General features: G+C 45.2%; 1 long non-coding RNA gene across 4 annotated transcripts; it reads left to right on the top strand.

The window, feature by feature from the left end:
- Window positions 1–4,768: 4,768 nt before the first annotated feature.
- LOC143832316 (uncharacterized) lies at window positions 4,769–11,199 on the top strand. Of its 4 annotated transcripts, none has more exons than XR_013229199.1 (4): window positions 4,769–5,321; window positions 9,744–9,796; window positions 10,662–10,776; window positions 10,941–11,199. It is a non-coding gene; the product is annotated as an uncharacterized LOC143832316 (long non-coding RNA). The 4 variants fall into 4 exon arrangements; XR_013229200.1 differs by lacking the exon at window positions 4,769–5,321 and adding an exon at window positions 8,026–8,701; XR_013229198.1 differs by lacking the exon at window positions 4,769–5,321 and having other exon boundaries at window positions 9,225–9,796; window positions 10,936–11,199.
- Window positions 11,200–17,762: the final 6,563 nt, after the last annotated feature.

Consider the following 17,762-nt stretch of genomic DNA (forward strand, 5'->3'; position numbering starts at 1 on the left):
AACTTCCCAGGCCGCAAGCTTGCGGCCCGGGAAGCTTCTTACTGCGGGAGGCGGGGAGAGGGAATCAGGGCCGGGCCGCGCCTGTGCGGGCCATGCCCGCTCGGCCCGATCCGCCCGTGGGCGCGGCCCGATCCGTGGGCGCGGCCTGGGCGCGGCTCGCGGGCGCGGCTCGCAGGCGCGGCTCGGGTGCGGCCCGATCCGCGGGCGCGGCCCGATCCGCGGGCGCGGCGTGGGCGCGGCCCGCGGGCGCGGCCCGATCCGCGGGCGTGGCCCGCACGGGCGCGGTCCGCGGGGGCGCGGCCCGATGCCCTGCCGGTCCCCAGCCTCGGAAAGGTTGGGGACCACTGTTCTAGAGAACCAGAAGAACAGCTATCTTTACAAAGCAGGCTTTGGAAAGAATGCCAAAAAGCTCAAGAAAGCCCCCAAAGGTGTATGAGTGCCACCATGCTAGAGGGGTCAGAATGTGGACAACAGACCCACCTCACAGCAGCCTCCAAGTAAGGGCAAACAATCCATTTGCAAGACCTCAATGGCTTATCAGGAACATGGACCATAAAGATGAGATTGTCCCTAGTAAATTGGATCAGAATTGGTTATCTTTCTTGCTATCTTTATGTTGATATTTATTTGCATTACTTTTCCATTCCCTCTCCAGTATATTATCAACTTGTCCCTGACATCAGCGACATTCCCAGAGAGACTGAAAGAGGTGGTAGTGAGGCCTTTAATGAAAAAAAAGTTGGATCCCACTGACCTGGGCAGAGTCTGCACTTAGTTTGTTTATTCCATTGTCAATCCTGTTGAATTCAGATCGCTTTGAACTCGGGTCTTCCTCTCCCCCTCCCCTCCCCATTGAAACAGGAAAGTGTTCTGCACAGGGTTAGGGTAGTTCAGAAGGGGGGAGGGGGAGCCAAGCCTCTTTCTTTCTTTTCTTGAAGGGGGGGGAAGAGAAGCCAAGCAGGGAGCCTCTTTCTTTTCTTGGAGGGGGGGCAGGGGAGGGAAGAAAAATCCAGGACCGACAGAAGTTGAGAGAAATTAGGGGCTTCTCCTTTAAGGCAAGCTTGTCACATGACCAGGTGTGGCCTATCAGAGGTTCTCTACCACGGAGCTTGGTTTCCCAATCCAGATTTGAAAAATATCACCCCAAATCCAAACGGAAATCGCATTCTGTGTAGAGGGCAGGGACTGAATCAACCTGGGATTGGAATAAAAGCTCCATGCAGTTTACACCCTGGCTAGCTACTGCCCAGTCTTGCATTTAGTGTTTCTGGGCTAGGTAACTGAGTGAGCATTGGCAGGACAACTACATGGGTTCTTGGATGAAACTTCAGCACTTGATCTTTTACAGTCCAGTTTCCAACATGGCCATGTGGTGGAGACAGCTCTGGTTGCCCTGACAGATAAAGTCCGGAGTGCTGCTGCTGCTGCTATTATTATTATTATTATTATTATTATTATTATTATTATTATTATTATTATTTAGATCTGACAGAGTTGTTCAAAACAGTCAGTCACAAACTTTTGACCCACCACCTAGCTGACAGTGGGATAAGAGACAGCATTGAAATGGCTGGAGTCCATTTGCCAGTCAGGAACAAAGGGAGGTAGTAGGGGGGAGTATGCTCCCACATATGGCCCTCAATTGTGGGGTCCCACAGGGAGCTATACTTTCCCTGATGCCATTTAATATCTATATGTGCCCTCTTGCCCAGCTGATCTGGAGCTTTAGGCTGAGCTGCCATCAATATGCTGATGATATCCAGCTATTTCTATGAGTGGATGACCATCTGTTGACCCTCACAAGACAAGTTGGCCAGCTGTCTGGAGGCTGTGGTGGATTGGCTCAGGAGGAATGGGTTGAAGTAGAATTCAGCCAAGATGGAGGTCCTCTGGCTAGGCTGGCAGGTGGAGACACAGGTGATAAAGCTCCTGATGCTTGATGTAGTGCAATTAACACTAATGTCATCTGTCAGGAGTTTGGTTGTGATTTTGGATCCCTCCTTATTGATGGAGGCTGAAATTATGAAGACAGTCCATCTGGCATTCTTCCATCTGTGACAGGTGAGGCAGCTTGCACATTATCTTTCAGAGCTAGACCTGGCCTGAGTGATCCAGCTGGACCTGGCCAGAGTGAGTTCTTGATTAGACTTCTGCAACTCATTCTACACAGGGCTGCCCTTGAGACTGCTCTGGAAACTCCAACTGGTCCAAAATACAGCAGCTGAAGCCCTCAAAGGGACTCCATGGAGGGCACATATAACACCAGTGCTCACCCAGCTGCATTGGCTTCAGATTGGAGACCGAATCAGGTTCAACGTTTTGGTGTTAACCTTTAAAGCCCTAAATGGTTTGAGAATGGTGCATTTATGGGCCAATCTTTCCCCTTATATTTCCCCAAGATCTTTAAGATCTGTGGAACATCTGGTCAAGATCTCTGGCCCAAAAGAGGTGAGATTGGCCTTGACCAAGGTCAGGGCATTTTCAGCCCTGGCCCCAGCCTGGTAAAATGTGTCTCCTGAAGAAGATCAGGGCCCTGCAGGATCTTAACCAGTTCTGAAGGGCTCGCAAGAGAGAGCTATTCCACCAGGCTTACAGTTGGGGCCTATAACAACAACTACCAATCAAAGCTGATCTCACCGCTGGGAGATGCTAAACCCCCTGTCTGGGAAATTAGTTGAGGGCACTTATTTATGTAATGTTTTAGATGAACTGCTGTTTTAATTCATTGTATAAAGTTTTATGCATATTGTTACCCACACTGAGCAACACCGGGCAGCCTAAAAATAAATAATAATAATTGTTATTGTTATTATTTCTGGATGCTGTTCTGCATATAAAATAAAAACTATTGGGAAAACAATAGTTTTATCCCACCCATTTGACTGCTGCACATTTTATGCTTGCAGAAAGTTTTCAGGTACATGAGTATTTAAAGAAGGATCATCCCACAATCTACAGCATGGAGTAATCTCCATTAAACTCCTCAGTATATATTACCAGCTCATTTGGCCACATGTATCAACTTGGAAGAAATCTCCCTAAAAAGTCTACTATTTCCCACATGAATTACTGGAGGACAGGATTACCATACAACTGGTGTTGGAGCAAAAAATAAATGCATAGAGATTTTATCATGTGGAAAGCCCTGAGCAGATATTTACCACAAAATGTCATGAGAGGAGGAAAAGAAACTAATTTGAGACTCTTAAAAAAATGCCTTGAATTCACTAGAATCAAGGCTTCGACTTGACTAATTTTGGCAGCACTATTTCCCTAATTCATAACATGTGTGACAACCAGCCACAAACAGCAGAAACGGACTGTAAACAAATAAGGCTAAGCTGTCCTTCTGTTAAATCATGGACAAAATGGAAATAGCAGTACATACATACATACACACACACACACACACACACATATATACACATACATACATACACATACATACATACTGGTAGATCAATCCTTTATTGGGTTAATGGACTAGGAGGGTAATTTGAGATGGTCTCCTGATAAACTGACATCTGTAAATAAAGCAAATGCCATAAATCTCCAGGGTTCTACTGTCTACATTCCATCCAAAGAGCTAGCTGTGTTAGTCCAGCTGCATGAAAAACAAGCAGGAGTCTTATGTTAGAGGAACAGTAACAAATGTTATTTTGCTGTATGCTGTTGTGGATTAAATAAATCATGGTCCTTAGGCTAACATTTGTATGACAAAAATGTCCTGATTGTTTTGTTTCCTCTTTCACCCAAGGAAAACCAAACCTAGTAGTGCTGTTCCTGGAATGGCTTACCTCCTGAGAAACAGGAAGCATATAACTAATATAAAAACAGCATATCCCTTAAACAACAAGGGTACTCTGTGTTCTTGATGGCATAGTAGAATCTTTGTTCTAGGCCACTTGCCTTCTGATGTCCTGATTGAAATTTATACAAACACACACACCAGGGACAAAAATTCTTTTGAAAACCTGTACGAAAGACTTCGATAAGGGAGTTTCATAGATTATGGGATACAAAGTTCACATGGAATACAAGGAAGGCTGAAACAAAAATCTTGCCAAGAGTAAAATAAATTGCACAACGTTTTACTCTATAAAACAGGCCTCCAAGAGTGTATACCAGACAGTGGAAAATCACAATTTCATTTGCAATGCAATCCTAAGTACCAGTTTCTTCCATTTTTTTTCCTAAGATGGATCTGAGTATTCTTTGTGAAAAGAAAGAAACAGAGCGGCTGTATTAAAGATGATGAAAAGAGCAGCAGCTAGGATTACTGATTCCAGATGGGGCTTGAGTTCTCCTGGAATTACAGCAGGTCTCCAGAACACAGAGCATCTCAGGAGGTCAGACTCTATGGCATCATATACAAGCTGCACTGACTCTATCCTCCCCAGTCACCACACCCAAATATTCAGGAGTTTCCCAAACCAGAATTGGCAGCTTATTTATCTATCTACAATCTTTAACCACTCCTGCGGTTAAATAAAGCCCTAAGGGCTATTGGGAAGGAGTTAGGGCGGGCTCTGTTCGTGATAAAAACTCGGAGGGGCGAATCAAGAACCGCAAAGCAGCTCCTGGTTCGCCCCTCCAAGTGCCACTCAAGGGCCAAGCAGCCAATGGGAAGGCGCACAAAGCGCCTTCCCACTGGCCCCTCACCAGGACAGACCAAAATTCCATTCACCCAGCCCAGTCTGGCTGTCAGTCTGCTCCTGACCACCGCAGGGAGAGGAGGTCAGCAGGGCTGCCAAGGGGAATGAGAACAGGGGCTGCGCCAGCCCTTTTCACCCCAAGGCTGTCCTAACTGTCAAGTCCAACTGTAAATTGACTCAGAACCCTGACAGAGCTGGCAAGAGGTCCCCCCCCCCCTTCAGGCCTGCTGGGAAGGAGCCTCTGACAGGCCCTGACTGAGGGGAGGGAGGCAATTTCTTTCAGAAAGCAACGCAGGGGAGCCTGAGGGCATTCCTTTTGAGGGGAGGAACTTTCCCCTTCTGCCAAACAGTTGGCTGACAGGGAGGCCACAGAAAAGCCCCTTTTCACTTAAAATACTGCTCTGGCTGGGGGTTAGACACAGCCAAGCCATGTGTCTTTCTTTTTTGCAACTCTCTGCAGATTTGAGGTCACTGCACAGCATTATTCTACAGAAGTAACTGGCTCTTTTGTCTCCTGTTTCATCTGCACAACAACCCTGTGCAGTAGGCCTCAAGTCTTTCAATTCAACAACAACCTGTGTGGGAGGCCTTAAATGTTTCTTCTCTACCACAACCCTGTCCAAAGTAGCCCTTTCTGACTGGGGAGCTGATCTTTATACTCTGCAGGTGAGCTGTAATTCCAGGAGCTCTCCAGGCCTCGCCTGGAGGTTGGCTACCCCTGGGATAGAAATATTCCTGGAGGTTTGGAGGTGGGACTTCAAAATCGTACAATGCCTCAGAGTCCAGCCTTCAAAAGAGCCATTTTTGCCTGTAGCTGGGAGGGAGTGGTGCAGGTCTGTCCCTCCTGGCCTATGGATTATGGCCAGCCCTTACCAGCAACTGTTTGTATTCTGGGGCGCAGACAGGCAGACCAACATCAGTCCTGTGAGTCTGGAAAGTGCAGGAAGATCTAAATAAATATTTACAGCCTGAAACTGTAAATAGAGAACAAGTAAATGTCTGGAGACACAACTTAAATGACTTATTGGCCTGGCAAATAACCTTGGCCTTGCAAATAAAAAAACAGTATAAAAAACCTTACTAAGGTCAAGACTGCTGTGCACAGAGAGTCTTCCTCTTAGGGTTGCCAGCTTCCCTGTGAGGCTCGCTACCCCACCTCCCTCATGGGGAGTCTGCTATGGGGAGAGAAAGGGAAGACGATTGGAAAATGCTTTGAGACACCAGAGGCCTGCTGGGTCACTGCGGCCCATTCCCAGTTCTCTCAGATCACTCACAACCCCACATACCTCACAGGTTGACTATTGTGGAGAGAAGAATGGAAAAGGTGTTTGTAAACCGCTTTGAGACTCCTTTGGCTAGTAAGCAATAGGGTACAGAAATCCGTTCTTCTAAGGAGCAACCATGAAAGAAGCATGTGGACACATAACATTTTATCAACAGTGAAAAAATGGAAAAGAAGGAACAGGGTGGACACCTGTGTACCTGTGTACTGTGACTACCCCATGTGTATTAGGGCATTTCGGTGAATGTGGCCTAATTCACACAAGAAGGGAAATGACGCAGAACTGGGGGGAATTGGTTGCCATGTAATCTGCCCCTAAGAAGAATCTCCAGTCTGATTTTCCCTTCACATATCTGAGGACATGGCTCTGGAAAGCTCATCTGTAACCACTATGCCAAAATTCCCAAAGGTCAGTCCTCTCCCACACTCAACGAACATTTCACACCACAGGTTCTTGACACCCATATCTCCACACCCATGGCCTCATTTGCTACCATGCCACCACAACCTCCCACACAACACGCACATTCAACCGCATGCCCTTACAGACTGGACAACTCCTCCCCTTCCTCTTCCCACTGCCAAACTCTAGCACCTGTTGTATTCTTGGATACAACAGGCTTTGCCCCTAGTACAATAATAACTTTCTAAACACGAAACCCTTAGGGAGGACTGTTGGGTTCAGGATGTGGAAGGGATGACAGGGGGGGCAGCAGATGCATGTGTTCCATAGCATGCCAGTATTATTACCATAAGAAACTGTTGAATATTAATCTATATCGGGAAGTAGAAATCTATAGGAACTTCATGAAAGTTGGTTACTTGTCTGTCAGAATGGGCCTGCTCTGGCCTGCCTACTCCAAGGTGTTCCTCTCTGTCTCTCTGTCTCTCTCTCTCTGGTGTTGCCCACTGAGAGGATCAGGATTCCCAGCTTCCCTTCGAAGTTCTGAGACCTTGCCTCTGTGTCTCCCACTGCCCAGTGCCAGGCCACTACAGAGACAGTTATCTGTCTTGTGTGCCTCCGGAGGAATAGCCACTTACCAACTGATTGCCTTTCTCCTGGCACTCCTTTTAAAATAGGATGTGATACAGAGAACCACTAAGAACACCCAAAGTTATTTATTAAAAAGAAAATATTCACAAGCATACTTTTAACACAGCACCAGACTGAGCAAGAGATCCAAAAGAGAAGGGTAAAACAATTCCACTGTCCATCTCTCTCTACATGCTCTATCAGATGTTAAAAAATAGGCCAGGCTCCTTTAGCTTAGGAAGTTACAGATCTCTACAGAATTTCCAATACCTTGAAGTTTTCTCCAGCTCTTCAAGTGAGAACATAGTCAATAGTTTCCTCCCCCAGTTAAGAGTTTTGTTTGCTCTGATGAACTCAGCACCCAAAAACTCCTGACAGTACAGAGGACGGATCTTAGTATATCTATTTCTCTGTCCACTGATCTGGTCAATCCAGTCAGAGAAGCTTTTTCTTAAGATTCTAGAAATTTCCTTCATATCTCTATTCCTTGCTTGGAAGGGTGGAGGCTGGACCCTCCTTTTCTTTCTCTCTAGCTAGACCAATTAGCATTTCTCAAGAGGTAGCCTAGAAAGCCATTGACTGACTTCCTCCTCCCTGCTTGTTCTCTGCCCAGAGACAGAGAAAAGACAACTCAGAAAACACAACTTTCACCTCCAAAGAGAAAACATGTGTTTCTTTACAATTTAACAAAGAGATTATCAGTGCCCCATCCAAACAGTTTTAAACAACAAGTTAAAAGATGTATTCAAATATCATCTTAGTGAGAATTCAAAGATGAGTCATATATGATCCGCATTATCCCTTTGGGAGGAATCAAGCATGACTCCTTCAAATCAATTTAAAACTTGATGTCTAATCTGAGATTTATTAAGGAAGCAGAGAGAGAAAATTAAATGTAAGTAAAGGAAATGAGCTTTCTGAATGACAGAAACCATGGAGAGCTTGCAGCAGGTCACTAATTCAAGAATTATGAAGTATTAAATGAGGTGAACAAACTGAATATCTAAACCAATCACAGGTGGAACTGTATGCTATGTTTAGTTCTGTGATCAAATTTAGATTTTTTCCCCTTTTCCAAATGCAGCCATCAGGGCTATTATGTCAAAGAACAGAGAATGTTTAACTTCCCTGTAAAGGTAAAGGTAAAGGTATCCCCTGTGCAAGCACCGAGTCATGTCTGACCCTTGGGGTGACGCCCTCTAGCGTTTTCATGGCAGACTCAATACGGGGTGGTTTGCCAGTGCCTTCCCCAGTCATTACCGTTTACCCCCCAGCAAGCTGGGTACTCATTTTACCGACCTCGGAAGGATGGAAGGCTGAGTCAACCTTGAGCCGGCTGCTGGGATTGAACTCCCAGCCTCATGGGCAAAGCTTTCAGACGGCTGCCTTACCACTCTGCGCCACAAGAGGCTCAACTTCCCTGTATCTTCCTATAAATTAAATGGCCAATCCACCCATATACAGAAGGAAAGGCTGCCTCTCTCTATTTCTTACTCTGAAAAAGCAGCCCAGATTGCGGGAGGGGGGGAGGCTGTCATCAGCAATAAAGAATTATTTTGCCATAGATACTTAATGGAGCATGAGAGATGCAACATGCCAGTACTGAAGTACTGAAAGGGTTGGACAAGAGTTAGACTAGCAGGAAAAAGAAGTCCAAAAGAATTAAAGGCATCATTTAAAAACAGAAGTACACCCCAACACAAAACTCTTATGGGTCCTCACCTGACAAAGGTAACCTTGTTTATTAGACTGACTTGGTCATCCTCAGACCTGGGCTAGTTCTGCACTTACTTTTTTTCTCCTATTGTCGATCTTGCTGAATTCAGATTGATTTGAACCTGGGTATTCCTCCTTCCTTTTCCCTGAATTGAAACAGACTGCATTCCACACTGATGTGGCTGCTCTCTACTTCCTGTATGTTTGGGGAAGCTCAGGGGGGGGGGAGCAGTGGTTACGAAGCTCCAGCTGGTACTGAAGGAGCATAAGGCTGGATAAAGGTTTAATTCCTGCTGTTCTACAGCCAAAGCAAGCCAGGAGAGGGAGGAGAATAGAGCACAAGGCTGCCTGTTCATTTTTCTTTTCCTGAGCAAGTGGGGGGATAAGTCTTGCAAGGGAATGGCAACTGGGAACCAGGAAGTCTTTGAACTGATGCCCTGACCAATCAGTGACAGACTGCTTCACTACATCAATGTTGAAGGTACGGGACAGGAAGTTAATCCAGCAAAACACAGAGATCTACACTTAATACTGGGGCTCTCAGAGTAGTTTCCTGAAATGTAGCAAGTTATATCTGCTCCTGAATATTGTGGAGGAAAGGCAGTGTCATCGCAGATCAATCATAGACGTTGCAGAGGGAAAATTTAAAGCACTAAATATCAAAATGGAAATTGAATAACATGTAGATGACTTTTTAAAATTAGGGGTCACCGGGGATAAAAAGCCCAGTGAAGATTGAGCCCTGGATTAGATGTACTTGTTGGCTCGATGGGTTGAAAACATTCTGAATCAATGATCTCAAAGAATACCTGGCAAAGGGAGAGCACTAGTAACATAAATACATTCACAGAGATGTTAATGAAATGAATTAGCTGTCAGGCAGTCATAAAGCGTTTTCTCTTGTGTAAATATAGCATTATACAAAAGACATGGTTCACTGCTGGGCAGCCAGTGCAATCCTAGACAGATTTATACTTTTCTAAAGAGGATGTAACTATTTTAGATTATGCTCTTCACCTTCTTCTCTATGGTTTGTGTTTTCATAATACATTTATAGGTCTGGAGTGTCAGGCACCTGATCAAGGCTGCTGAATGAGGAATTCCTGCATGGTAAGGACAGCTGAAAAACTTGGGCAAAAAAAGTATTGCACCTGGACAAACACAATTCAAACTTAGCCTTATTAATTTGACAGATATGCCAGTATATGCGCTATTGACAAAGTCAATAATGAGGCTGAGAAAATAATGAGAAAACCACAGGAGATCTTGTTTTATATTGTTGGCACCAGAACAAGAAGTATTTGGTAATGGCATCCTATCAAATAAGGGTTCAGTTTCTGCTGGAACTCCCAATTGTGTTAAGGGCAAAGTTCATTCCCTTGCTATACTTTTCAATTAGAGTTGAAACGGGGACTGTACTCACTTGTCTCAACAAGTCTGGACTTCCCTCCAGTGCCAGCCCACTGATAAAACCATTTCAGAAGTGAAGGATGCTCTGTTGTCTGTTCTAAGAGCAAGAGGCCAGTGAGCAGTGACTCACCCTGCCAAATATTCTGTTAGTCTTTAAGGTGCTTCTGGAATCTTACTCTTTTCTACTGTTCTATAGACTGTTATGGAACTATGGTTTTCTCAAACTGAACTATTTCATGATTGTGAAATAAGAGGTTCTCCAGAGTCCCAATGCTCTGAAATAATGCTATGCTTCTCTACACATTTACTTGGAGGAGGGTTCTACTGAAATAATCACAACTTCCTTCCATTTACTAAGTTCAGGGATGAAGGGTACTCCTAAGTAAATGGACAGTATACATGACATCTAGCAAGCCTATTCTACTTAGAGAGAGCTCCTTAGATTTCAAAGGGCAAGTATCCGGGTAAAGTAGTCAAGATTGCTGTGGGGCAACTAAATGTGATCTGGAACTTGAGAGGCATCACCTGATTTGTTGTTTTGTTTTGTCAAATTCATTTAAATCAGGAAGAAGGAGTTAAATCTACTCTTCATACCCTGACATTTTCCTGATCCGAATGAGCAGATGAGCATTCTCCCAGATGAGCATTTTCCCTATGCTGAATACAGCAGCCCCAGAGAGGTCAGTGAAACTGGGAAACTGGCTGCCTTTTGCCTTTTAAAAATCCTGGATGAGATCCAGTGACAGATCTCGTAGGCCACATTTAGTTTGAACCTAAGAAACCACTAGTCAATACTTAGGAATTAGTTTTACTTCTATTCTCTTCCTTTCATGCTTCAGTGCAGATGCCATACTGATGTCAAACAAGAAGCCCTTGAAGCAGACTCATGTCAGAACTCGGTCACTGAGAAGTCCCTGTACAACAAAGGAGAAGAATAAACCTTCAGCCAGCCCAAATTTCATACACACTTCCTTCCTTGTTCGAAAGTGCACTATACCTCTTGCTGGGAGGAAAACAGCAGGATATCAGCCACAAGGCTTCACTAGGGGTGAATCTGCACTTGGCTGTTTATCCCTGGAGACCCTGAATTAAAGAAAGTTATCTACCCATTACTTGATTTTCATTTTGCTATTTAATGCTTTAACCTTTCCCTCTGCGACATCTGATTAATCTGCGGTGACACTACCTTTCCCCGTGATATCCAGGAGCAGATATAACTTACTACATTTGAGGAAGCCGATCCAAGAGCCCCAGTATTAAATGTAGATGCCCTGCATTTTGCCGGATTAACTAACTGCTCCATGCCTCCAACGCTGATGTAGTGAAGAAGTCTGTTTCTGATTGGTCAGGGCATCTGTTCAAAGACTGCCTGGTTCCCAGTTCCATTCCCTCACAAGACTTATTTTTGCCCTCATTTGGGGATCAGTTTTAAAGTGACTCCACTTCAAAATCCCACACTTCTGAGCAGAGATTTGCCTCTTGGATTTACTTTCCCCTCCTTGTTCTCTGTGAGGCTCCTGCCTCCTCTCCCCCCAGCCTATTTGTGCAGGAAAAGAAAGATAAACAAGCAACCTCACTCCACTTGCTACTGCCCTGGCTTGCTCTGGCTATATCATCAGGAAATAAAGCACTCTCCAGCCTTGTGCTCCTTTAATTCTGGCTGGAGCTTCATCTGACACCCCCCCCCCCCAATCAAGTGGGAAGGAGACCGTGGGGAAAAATATGAGTGCAGATTCTACCCAGCTCTTTACCACTCCCCCAGCCCTACTACAGCCATCCACTTATTTATAGGTGACCAGGCCTAGTTCCAGCTTTTGGGGTGGCCTCAACAGAGAGTGCTCAGGGAGGCCTCTGCTCACAACTGCCTTCATTCTAGGTTCTCCAACTTCCAGGTGGGGCTTGGAAATCTCCAGACTACAGAGATCTGTTCCCCTGGAAGAAATGGCACCTTAAGATGGTAAAGTCGTGGTAGGGTTGCCAAACTCCAGATGGGTAGGGGGGGGTGGAGATCTGCCAGAATTACAGCTGATTTCCAAGCCTTGGAGGCTGAACTATTTTTCATTATACCCCACTGAGGCCGACCCCTCCCCAAGCAGCTGCATCCCCAGGCTCCCCATTTTAGAAATTAGAACCCCATTTTAAAATTGTCTAATTATGTTAGTATCTGTATACCACTCTGCAGTATAAATAAAAGAGTAAAGCTAAAGGGGGTGGGCTCAGTCCAGGTTAGGAAACAGGGGCCTTCCCATTGGCCCCTTTGCCATTCACCGCAGTCAGGAGCCGCGCAGCGCTTCCTGAGCTGTCCACACACCCTGAGACACGCCAGGTAGGCAGCCGGCCGGGGGAGACTTCTGTGCGGCCCTCAGAGCTCTGAGGCCCGCACAGAAGCTGGGGGATCGCAGCAGAGAAGCTTCCGTGCAAACCTACAAGGTCCCCGGCGTCCCTTATGCGGCAGCCTTGCTCCAAGGCCCACATGGATGCCAGGAAATCTTCAGGGGGCGGCCGGGCGGCCGGGTGGCTGGGCGGGGAAGCCTTCTGTGCGTCCCTCAGAGCTCCGAGGCCTGCATGGAAGCCAGGGGAATGCCGGGGATGGGGGCAGCTGGGGAAGGCTTCCTGCGGCCCTCAGAGCAGGCTCAGAGGCCCGCGGTGAGGCAGGAGAGTCTACAGGGAGGAGGCGGGTGGGGGTGCCCTGGCCCCTTCAAAGTACATCCTTATGGACGGGCTTTGAAGCCTAATTATAAATAAGCCCTGTCACTAACAAATTTTAAAAGCTAGCTCTAGATTTCTAAAGAAAAATATGAAGGGAAATGGTGGTTCTATGAATGGTGGTTCAGCAAAAGTTATGGGAGCAGCTGCTTTAGCACAAGAATAATTGCCTCCAGATGTGTGTCAAGACAGCTGCATTTGCTCAGTGGGGCCCAAAGGGATGGCAATGACATAAAGGAAAGTTGAAAGTATTTTCCCATTGTTCCATGAAGCAAGAGGAGCCTGCAATGTGTTGTTTACATGAGACAGACATGCTAGCCTCTTCTCTAATGCTCTTTTGTAGACACAGTCCCTTTTTTACTCAATGGCACAGAGCCTCAGCCCCACAGTCACTTGATATCTGACAAACAGGGAATAAATGGGAGAGCTACAGAAAGAACACCTTGCGGGTTCCTTTTCAAATTGCCACCGTAGGCATTTCACCTTGCACAGTATAATGCAGTCTGCATCTCAGATTATGCAGATCAGTTTATGGAATACTTATCCACACCGCACAGAAAACTGTTCCCTAGCTGTAGAAAGCTAGTATGTCACAGAGACAGGTCCGGTTTTCTCCCTGTCAGATTAACTTTCTGTGTACAGAGAGATTTAAAACAACATGGAACAACATGCAATAATTCTCTGTCACTATTATAAACTGAACCAGTCCCAGAAGTATTGTACCACCTGCTTTTCTGCAAATGCTCATGTCACAGACTACAAATGAGGGGGAGATACATACTCATGAACCAGAAATATGAGGAACTAAAGATACTGTTGTGTTTGCCTAGGCAAAGGGACAAACCAAATATAAAGTTTCCTGCTAAAATTAATAGTTTCAAGCATCACTCCCCTAAAGTTGATTTATCCATATTTTGGCATTTCACTTCCTACTAAGAAAAGATGTAAATATACTTTCACACATGCAAACAACACAGTCTCTGGAACAGTCTTCCTGGACTTGGACACAATCTTCGCAAACAGAATGTGTGCTTTCAAGGGAGATATGCATTTGCTTCCTTAATGGTATGTTAAAAATAGACAAATGTTTCCTGGGCCTTGAGGCCCTCTGGGTACAAAATCCGGTTGGAACAGAGTCACATTTCCTAAACCTCTCATTTTGTCTACTGTCATCTGCCTCCTTGCCCCCAGAATGGGACCTGGATTCCCTACCCTCCAAGACACCACTGTTTCCTATGCATCAGCCGTTATCCAAATAACTCCTCTTAAGGCTTCCTCCAAGCAAAGTGTTAAGAGTTAGCATTCATGTTCCCAAGTGTATCACTTAAATCTAAATAATTAATTTTTAATTGTGAATTGAGAGCATCCCGATTATACCACCTTCATTTATGTGGCTAAATGGTACCTCTAGAATTCCTTGCTAGGCTCAGAAGTGAGGAGAAACTTACCAATAAAAAACTCCTTTAACAAGTTACTGTACCTCACCTTTCTGATTGGCAACATGGGTATAATACTGAACTACTGACTATCACTCTTGTAACAGAGATCAAATGATGTAAATATAATGATCCAGCTTGGTGTAGTGGTTAAGAGCGGCAGCCTCTGATCTGGAGAACCAACTTTGATTCCCCCCACTCCTCCACATGCAGCCAGTTGGGTGACCTTGATCCAGTCACAGTACTCTCTGAATTCTTTCAGACCCACCTACCACACAGGGTGTCTGTTGTGGGGAGAGGAAGGGAAGGTTTGTAAGCTGCTTGAGACTCCTTTGGTAGTGAAAAGCAGGGTATAAAAAACAACTCTTCTTCTAGATGATATGCACACCTTAATACTAATAATCAAAACTAAACTAGAGTTGGGTTGCAGCCTAAGTAAAAGAACTCAGGAGCTGTTCACGTATGCCCATGTATTTTGCTGGGATCATTTGAGCATCCATGTTGTCATGCCTGAAGCACGAGTCTTGTAAGGAAGAAAGGGTTTGTCTTAACAAATACCAAGTCCACTCCCTCCCATAGATTCAAACTTTTACACATGTACAAAGACAAAGAATGGGTAAAATCAACACACTTGTGTGTGGGCAACATTTTTAACTGAAAAGGAGCCACCATCTGCAGTTATAATAAGGTAATTGTTCTCTTGATGTGCTGCCATCTCCTCCATCTCACTGCTGCTACCATAAATTTCAAGTAATGCACTCATCACAAGCCTAACAAAATAGGCACTTTCTTGGAAGCATGGCTGTACATGTACTGGAAACAGCCTCAGTGTCATGCTCAGTATGCCACTTGTACCATCCTTATTATTCTGTTCTCACCGAGCTATTTTTTTTTGTTCTAGTTCCACTTTAATGTTAAGCAATTCTAAACCTGCATACAGTTAAATGAGTTAGCATATGAAAATGAATGACACCAATTTTGCCCTGTGGAACAGGCCAAGCATATTGATTTGTTTGTTTGCATGCTGCTGCTCTTGGTGCAACCAGCTCTTGGCAGCTCACAACGTAACTTGATTACATAATTTGAGATCTATAACATAAAACAGTAATCCCCCACACCCACCCACTCTGCTAAAAAAAACAAAAAAACCTACTGGCAAATCAGAATGACACGGCGACTTCACTGGAGAGTAACATAGGAGGGACCCTTGATCTTCCTTAATCATTGAGGAGTCCCAATCAAAAGCTTGGTGGAAGAACTTCATCTTATGGGCCCTGAAACAGCATTAGATTCGGCAGGGCCCACAGCTCTTCCGGGAGCTCATTCCACCAGATGGGGGCCAAAGTAAAAAAGGCCCTGGCTGAGGTGGATTTCACATGGGTTGGAGATCACCAACCTATTAGTACTTGAAGGCCCTGCTTGGGGCATAGGGAGTTAAGTGGTCCCCAAGATATACTGAGCCAAGACTGCAAATAACCTTAAAGGTCAGTACCAAAATCTTGAACTTAATCCAGAATTCAACCAGCAACCAATGCAGCTGTCTCAATAGAGGCTGGATATGGGCTTTCCATGGTGTTCTAGTGAGAACCCTGGCAGCTGCTTTTACACCTGCTGCAATTTCTGGGTCAAGGACAAGGGAAGGCCCATGTAGAGCAAGTTACAGAAATCTAGTCCAGAGATGACCGCTACATGGATCACTGTGGCCAGGGGTTCCGGGGCCAGGAAGAGCACTAGCAGCTGTGCTTGGCATAGATAGTAGAATGCCAGCAGGGCTACCTTTGTGACCTGTGCCTCCATTGATAACGAGGCATAAATGATCACACCCAAATTCCTGGCTGAGTGTTAAGGGTGGCCGTTTACAAGGCTGGATCAAAGGCAAGTCTCAGCTGCACAATAAACTTGGTTTCGCTCCTGAGTGCTCTAGCAAGACTGGCCAGCAATGAACAGACCTTGCAAGTAACAAGGTTGGACTAAGAAAGTGCAAGAGTGCAAGGAGGCAGAAACTGGCACATTCAAGGCTGATGTGCACAAAGTTATAACAATGTCAATTTTATTCCATAGGTTTGAACAGTATCACAGCTTAACATTTGGGGCTTTCTTCTGATACATTCACTTCCTTTTCATGTACACTATTCCCCCTAATTTTTCCATAAATATATTTTTGTGGAAATAAAGATCCTAGCCTGGAAAAGGAGAATAATATAAGCAAAGCTGCTCCTAAAATAAGAACAGACACCTTTGTGTGTCCAGGCACCAACACCTGGCTTTTTGTAGTTTGTGTAGATAAATGGCAGAACTTTGGCACATATAAAGCCACCATCAGTGTAACACATGGCCAGAATGCCTGCTGAACTCTTCCTGCCATGCATCCACTAAAGCCATACAAGACAAACTCTATAATGAGATGACTGCTTCAGCTGCAGATTGGGGGGTATACTTTCAGCCCACCCACTGGAAGCTGCCTACTTGCTGTCTGCCAGCTGCCAGAGAGGAAGGGCATTTCTGCACATCGCTAAAAATAGCATTACGCCTGCTGAGTGACGTAGTGCTAAAGATTATCCCACCTCCAGCCATTCCTCACCTTTTTGCTGTCTCGCTGCAGTCTGCCGCCTTTTCACGCTTCTTACATTCTGAATGCCTGCTTGAAATGGCCGAAGAGAGCAACGCACTTTACAAGCAGGTGTCTTCTGCCTGTCAATCAAGCCAGGCAGCCAATCCACTTCCTCTATTGATTAAAATGGGAATTTTTGGCTGCGTGTGTGTGCAGACTGGCGTGTCAATGCCTGTGCCTGCCGTGGCGCTGGCTGCTTCGGGCATGAGCAGACACTTTGGATGCCTGAAGTGCCCAGCACTATTTTGGGGGGGGGGGACTTTAGAGAGGTATGCTTTGTGTTTAAACTGTGGGAAAATGGTTTGTTGTTTGTGTTGTTGTTTTTTACTTTGCTTGCATGATTGATTGCCAGTTTGTTGTCCTAGGCAGTTTGCTTTTTTTTTTTTAAAGCCCCATCCCTGGGAGAAGGGAGAGGGAGGCGGGTGTGAGGGTGATAACTGGAGGCAGAGATAAGTAAGCATTTCATTTCACTATATTTATGGTGTGCAGAATGCTTTCTAGAGTAGATAAACCTTCGCGGTCCTCTCTTTAAAAGCTATGCAGCAATCTAGATGTATCAGCTCTTGAACACTTGGGAGATATCTTCTTTTGCTGGGCCACCATTTTTGGTTGCTTGTTGACAGAAAGGAGTAATCTTCTGAGAGTTCAGAACATCCCATAGAGCATTTACACCTCACAGTGCTATTTTCAAAGAGAGCAAAGGTAGTAAAGAGATAAAGAATGTTATCTCCTCTTCTTTCTGGGTGGAGCAGTAGTAAGGTGGTTGCAAAACACCTTCAGCTGCCAACTAAAGGCCTGAGAATTCTCTCAATGGCAGGAGTAGCAACTTTACTGTGTGCAGGGAAAAAGAGTAACAAGATTGTGGTGAAATCCATGAGTAACCATAAGAGAGAAGGAATTGTGCAAGATAATA

Source organism: Paroedura picta, chromosome 3, assembly GCF_049243985.1.
Source record: "Paroedura picta isolate Pp20150507F chromosome 3, Ppicta_v3.0, whole genome shotgun sequence".
In the NCBI taxonomy this organism is placed as follows: Eukaryota; Metazoa; Chordata; class Lepidosauria; order Squamata; family Gekkonidae; genus Paroedura; species Paroedura picta.